This window comes from Harpia harpyja, chromosome 4 (genome assembly GCF_026419915.1).
Source record: "Harpia harpyja isolate bHarHar1 chromosome 4, bHarHar1 primary haplotype, whole genome shotgun sequence".
Lineage (NCBI taxonomy): Eukaryota > Metazoa > Chordata > Aves > Accipitriformes > Accipitridae > Harpia > Harpia harpyja.
In genome coordinates this window covers 43,848,399-43,855,473 of record NC_068943.1, presented here as the reverse complement: position 1 = coordinate 43,855,473, position 7,075 = coordinate 43,848,399, and positions in this window count along the sequence as shown.

The window sequence follows — 7,075 nt, the reverse complement described above, 5'->3', positions numbered from 1 at the left end:
GGTGTAGCTGGCAGTTCTCAAAGACTGAAATGACAGTAGTTGGCTGTAAAAGAGATAACTGTCAGATTAGCCAGTACATATCTTCTGCCTAGGTTTTCTTTATCATACCTATCTTGAAGCATCTCCATGTATCAAAGGGACTAGTTGGCCATTTGCCTTTAAAAAGTACCCTTTCCAATGTGATAAATAAGGGTCTATTACAATGGAAAGACCTAACATTTCTTGTTTCTTGACTTAGGATGTTTTGGAATAGCATTTTTTATGCTTTGATCAATTTGTACAGACTAATCTTTTCTGTTGTTTTTATTGTGGTGCTTGTTTTTTTCTGTGTCTCACATATTGAGCTTAGGGTGCAAGGGAGAGAAAATGTCTGTTGGAGTGTAAAGGCAGTGAGAAGGGCCATTCCTGGCAGATGGAGTTTCTTCTCACTGCCCATCAGGACTCCTGTGGAGTTGCACCCTCAGCTCCTCTAAGTCAGCTGGGAGCTGTGCTGGGCTGTGCCTGCTGGGGAGCTGGTCCAAAGTGGCTGCTAAAAATCCCAATTGGTGTGCAGCATGGAGAACAGAGAGGACTTGCTGCTTTGTTTGGGACAAAATGTTAACTGAGGTAAGGGGGAATTTCCCTGACATTGGTGAGGAGAAGGCAATTTAGACCAGTATGGGTGAGACCCGTGCTTTTTCAAACCTGTTATCTTCCGTCTTTTCTCTTCCTCTCTCTCTGCCTTCCAAGCACCCTTTTCTTTCGTATTCATCCCTCAAATACTCCTCCTTATGTTGCTCAGTCTCAGAAAAAAGGTCTCAGATTGGCTTTTGCCTGAACTCCCAGGAAGTGTTCATGAATGTAGTCTTCTGGCTTTTCAGGCTTAGCTCTTGCTGAGCTGAGATTTAAAGCAATTTATTTTGAAGCCAAAAGTGAATGCAAATGAGGAGAAAGAACTAGGGGAGGAAAAGAAAAAAGACCTCTTATTCCCAGGTGAGCACTAAGATGTCTGATCTGCCTGCCTAAAACTGATTGTTCTTCCAGAGTCTATAGTAAATACCCTTGCGTGTTAGTGAGCACAGCTGTAGAAGATGCTCTGATTATTGCTTGCTGAACTAAACTGGGACAAGGAGGTGAACACACAGCCTCTGGTTTTATTCCCAAGCCATTGATCAGCCACAACATCTTTAGCCCTCAGACAGCTGAAATGGAGGTCACAACATGGTAGGGAGCCAGACATTAGCAGGAGGCTACCAAGTGTCTGCGCTCTGAGGTCCTGTGAGCCAGATTGCTCTCTTCTGCGAGGAAGGTTTGGTTGCTGGCCATTTCAAATGGCCCCGGCAAGTTGCTGGCCATGCGACTGGGTCAAACCTATGGGTATTTCTTTTTGAAGCTAGACCTTGAATGTAAAAACGGGGTTTTGTAAGGGAGTCTCTTTGTGAGGGAAGTCTGCTGGTTTAGCAGACGTAATAGTTACTCTGACCAAGCAGTTTCATTATAATTCCCCCGCGTGGACACTGTATTTCGAGGCCGCATCATTATTCTGGAATGAAGCCCCCTTTTTTTGGTTTATTTTTGGATGAAATCGTGAGCTGCTAGAAAGTAGCAGCAGGGATGGCAAAACTGGATGGCAAAAATGCCACCAAGCCGTAGCAGGCACCATGGGAGATCTTCTAATAGAGGATGCTATGCTCTGGCTGGCTCGTGGTTATTTCTGTCTGTGGTGGCCGCTGTGTCCCAGCAGCAAGAACAGCAGCAAAGCTATCACTCCACCAGCTTGCTGATCCATGTCGGACTTTGGGCTAAGCCGGCATCCCTTTCCTCCTTGGGCTTCCTTGACAGCAAGATAGGGATGAAGACCTGCCAAGCAGAGGAAGGATGGTGCAAGGTCTGAGGCGCTGACTTGCAGGGTGGGAGGCCACGACCACTCACTATCGCTGCACCGGCAGTGCTCGCTGGGGCTTTGGCAACGTCACTTTACCACCCTGGGCCTCCATTCTGCCTTGTAAAATGGGGATGACCTGAGTACTTCGCAGCCTCACTGTGTTTACTAAATACCCTGTCAGAGGATAGAAGCAGAGGAAATTCTGTGGATTAATGTGTAAGACTGGAGGGGGTCTGGCAAGGTTTAATCTGTTCATGTTTGCAAAGGACTCTGAGAGCTTCCGATGAAAGCGTGTGGAGATTTGCCAAGTGTTTGCTAACATTAATGGTTAATTATTATGAATGCTGGCAGCCTACACACTCAGGCAGCATCGTTCTTCGAGCGAGATCCAGACCTGTAATGGAGTTGTTACACACACAAGACAGGAAGAGACAGCTTCTCCCTCTGTTTTGTCCCGTTCTCCCAGCCAAAGTCCCATTCCAAAATCAGACAGCAGTGGCACTTTTCTGTCTCATAGTAACAACTAGTTACGAATCCAGAGCATTTGGCAGAGGAAGACCTAGCCATTTTCCTGTCTGCCCTCATTTCTGTCTGCTGGTGCCCTTTTTGTCTGGCTGAACAGAATGGAAATCGTGGTCCAAAATGAGATGTGTCCTGAATGGGGCAGCACATGGGTGCTATGCTGTGCTGCACAGCAGGGACAGATCCAGAGTTGACTGGAGAAGGGCACTGGGCATAATCCATGCCCAGGTTTGCCCTTCTTGCTGCTCAGGCTGGGTCAGTGAGCACCTGGCCATGCCACGGCACTTCCCAACGCATGAGATGCCACGCTGGAGGATCAGAGGAGAGGACACAGCAGTTCAGATGTGGGTTTGGAGAGTCTCATGAGTGTGGCAGGTCAGCTGAAGAAGAGCAAGCCTGGTCGCCTGCATCCTGCACTGCGTGCCCAAGTTTGCGACAGAATCTGCATCATGATGGAGAGGGTGAGACAGCAGCCAGCTGAGTGAGTCTAGCCCTGAGTGTGTGAGATTTGATTTGGCGGACATAATTTGATGGCCAGTACCATCGCAGCAGTACCTCAGAAAGCTGCCTTTATCTAATAGTAGCCATCCAGAAAATGAAATCAAATGAATAAAAGGCTCAAGGTCCATTTGGTCCTATGAACATGCCTAGCAATTGCCAAATTATGAAAATCTAGTAGATCTTCAGACTGCACCAGTACTGATCTATTTTTTATTTCTATGTTTGAATGTGCAGTCTGAATTTCTGAAGTTGAAAGCTGCATCGTTCCTATCTTTTGGCTACTGATAGTATATTAGAATTATGACTGTGGAGTAATGTTTGCTCTAAAAGGTAACTTCAAGGTGCATTAGTCTCAGATAATTGACAGAGACCGAAGAAGTGATTTGGGAAGCGCTTATGCAGAACCAAAGATCTTAGTGAATTGTTACCTTAAATTAATGGTCTAGTGAGAAGCTGCTTGGAGTTGATCAGCTGGTGGTAGTACTAAATGAAGCCAGGCTTTAAAGTTATTAGCAAAATATCTGTGAGACAGCGCTGCTATGGATTTATACACTAGCATTGTGTCTTAAGGGACCCAAATCTGCAATGTGCTCCAAGTCCACAGGACTTCCCTGGCTTCGATGGGAGGAGAGAGTGCTCAGTATCTCTCAGGATTGGGCTCTTTAGCATGCTGGAGCTCAGGTTAGGCCAGCATGGCTAACAGGCTTCACACCTTTAACTCCCTTCTTAATACCCAGATGAAATGAAAGGTCTTCTCTCAATACTTAGTAAATCTCCAATTTTATTTCTCATTATTAAATCATGAAATTGGCCATAAATGTTTAAATTAGGTGAAAGGAAGAGAGATTTGTGAGAAAATTGAAGTCTCTTTGAGGAATTGAAGAATAATCTCCAAGGATGAAGGAAGTTGCATTTGCCAAACGCAGAAGCAAAAGGATTAAAAAGCTACAGAAAAGAAGTAGAAAATTGCGTATGTTTCAAATCCTCTCCCCCACCCTCCCCCTAAAACCTCTGGTGATTTAAATGTAGGGGAAATTATTCTGATAAGCAGCAGAGTCTACTAGATGCTCCTTCCTCTGCTGCTGCCATTATCTCCATGTGCAACCCAGAGAAATTCTGTGATTTTGATGGGTCTGTGTCCCCATGTGTGACAGTGACACTGCTTCCCTGGGCGCAGCAAGACCTGTCGAACGTGATTAGAGTGGGTTGGGAATTAATTGGGTTTAGGAGCTTCACTCCGACTAGAATGAGGCCTGTTTGTTTTTTTGTTTTGGTTTGGTTTTTTATGAACATAGTGAGTAATTAACTGTTTGATTCAGACTGTGCTTGATTCTCTGTCTCAGGTAATTTTTCAAGAGTATATGTTTTGGGTTTTTTTTTTGCCTGAAAGATCTGCTCCAGATCACATCAGAGTGAAAATAGGGGAGTCTGTGACTTGTATTCTGAACATTAACAATGGTTCCCTTCTGGCCTCAGTATGTACAAACCTATGAACCTGCTCGAACCCTGGTAAGTGCCCCCCTTGACAGTGGGTGACGTTTATTTGTGGCGCATTAGAAGTGCAAGTAATGAGGAAAGGATTGTGACTGGAAATTTTTCAGATATTGAAGATGTTTTTCTTGCTGAGGTTGATCAGGTCCAGCTCTAAAAGTATGAAAATAATGAACTTGGATTTGGGTTGCTCTGTCACCTAACATGGGCATGTCGCTGGGGTGAATGCCTCTTAAGTGGCACTTGTTCTGCATGCGTGAACTAGCTCCACCATTGCTGAGTACCACGGTTGGTATCCCCTGCGTGACCAGACAAGGAGGAAGCAAACAGAGAGGTGACTCTAGTTCCCATGGCCTGTTTAATCCTGGAGGAGGTGGCGGTGGGAAAGAGGGGAGCCTGCCAGGGAGGGGTCACCCGGGACGGCCAATGGTAGTAAAAGCTTTGGCAAGCGGATACTTGTCTGCCAGGGAGGAGTAGACTGAGACCCATCAAATTTATTTCATTTGAACAATGAGACAGACAACTCATGATAAGCACATTCAATCAGCGCTAGCCTGGGCTGAATTCAAACCAGCCCCTAGAGGTGAAAGACTATATTGTGTTAACAATTCCCTGATTGGTCCAGTCTCTGTTGAAATGGTCTATAATGTAGGCCAGGGGATACACTGGTCACTTTCCCACACTTGCAGCACTGACCCAGCGCAGGTTAACACGGGCATCTGTGATATCCAGTTGATCTGTAACTATAGAAAGCAGCAACTGAAATGTATTTCAAATAAAAATGTAGCCTGCTGGTGCCAGTTACCAGCTGAAGTATGCTCTGTCTGCCTTCTAGCAACTAAATAGCGCAGGTAAGTTGTGTAAAAAAACATGAGGATTGTTAGCAAGTGTAGCCTCTGAATGCAATGGAGTTCTTTATCTCACTGAAACAGATATGAGAAGTAGGGGGGGAAGGCAAACCAAACGGAGACAAAGCTCTTTCCAGAATGTATTAAAAGAACCAAATAAGCCATTCAGAGCATGCAGGTAGATTTTTTTTTTTACGGAGCGTTAGCAAGGCAATGTTCATCTGCGCTGGCCCACATAGGAACAAAATAAAACCAATGTTGTGTCAACAGGGTAATAAGAAAGAACACCAAAGTGTTTTTCTCTCTGTGAAATGGAAATCAGGCCCCTGAAAGCCATGCGTACATTTCAGCGCTGACAGCTTGGGCTGCCAGTGCTCTACTGTAAGGAGTCCAGGGGTGGTAGGGTGGCACACAGCAGAATTACAAGGAGATAGTGCATGTGATTTGGACCATGCCACCTGAAAACCCTGAACCCTTTGACATAACGGCAATGCTAGAATTTGCCCCAGGATGTACAGCAGTAATGTGAATCTTTCACAGTTCTGCACCAGGCAAGGTTGGGAAGTCAGTCAGTCTTTCTCCACCAGTGTCATGAAGATACATACCCAATGCTTTATTTAAAAAGCTGCTGTGTGTGAACCAAGTCCCAGCACCAAGGAGAAGCAGAGAATGGGAGACAGGGCGGCTGAATTTTAGGAGCGGTAACAGTCTGGGGCACCTCTGATTCAGCCTAACGCAGCTTTTAACTTTGCAGTTGGAGCTTAGGTAACGTGCTGATGGCCCTAACACTGCCAGTGGTCTGCCCGAGGCTTGCTTTGTTTCTTGGGATGGATGTTTTCTGTTGAGAGATCCTTAGTCAAACTGGTTTAGCTCTGGGGGTCCCAGAAGAATTGCTTCCTTGGCCTAGCGTGAGTTGTCTGTCCCCCACTTTAGTCTCCTGATTGTAAATCTGTGGGTACAAGCCTATGCTGTCAGTCCAAAGTGAGGCGGGAAATACATGGCAGAGCAGGAGTTAAACAAGTCTCTCACCGCCTGGGCTGATGCTGAACACATTTTCTTGTCCTCCATCTGAGTAGCACCCACAATGATGCCATTGTATTCTGCTGCCTCAGCGGAGTATGCATAAATCGGGGTGTGTAAGTAACAGGATAAAGTTGTCCCGATGATGTTACAGGCTCAGGAGAGCGTGTGGATATGCTGCAGCTATTCGGCCATGACTAATGCAGCTCTCCTCCAAACTTCCCTACCTGCGGCAGGAACGAGAGGCCACGTTTCAGGCAGTTTCTCTTATCGTGTAATCCCGGCAAGGATGGAGATGGGGAACCAGGCAGGCTCGTTGCTAGGCAGATTTGTCTGACACGGTCTTACTCCCTGTGTTGATTGATCATCCTTCCTTCTGAGGTCGTGACCAGCCACTGCAGAAAAGATGGTGCCACCACCGAGCCAGTAAACGGGAGAGAAACGGGCAAACTGGTAAAGAATGGCTGGGCACTGCCAGCAAAGGGGCGCAGCTGCCGGACAGGGGGATGCACTGACATTACAAGTCAAGAATGCGCAACGTTTACCGATTTGCAATGTTTTTATGTACTGTTGTGTAGCCAGGGCTGCCCCTCCAGCGGGGGGGGGGGAGGGTTCTGGGGCGCCGGGCCGGCCTGGGGAGGCCCCAGAGCTCGACCCCGGGGCTGCGGGGATCTTCGCGCCACCTGTCTCTCTCCCCCTGTCTGACGTCACTGCTGAGGTTAGGTGACGTCAGAGCACACCGCCCCGCGGGGGGGGGGGGCGGCGACGACGACGACGGGGGGCGACGCGCGCCGCATGCCGGGCCGGCGTCGTCTCCATGGCAACCGGG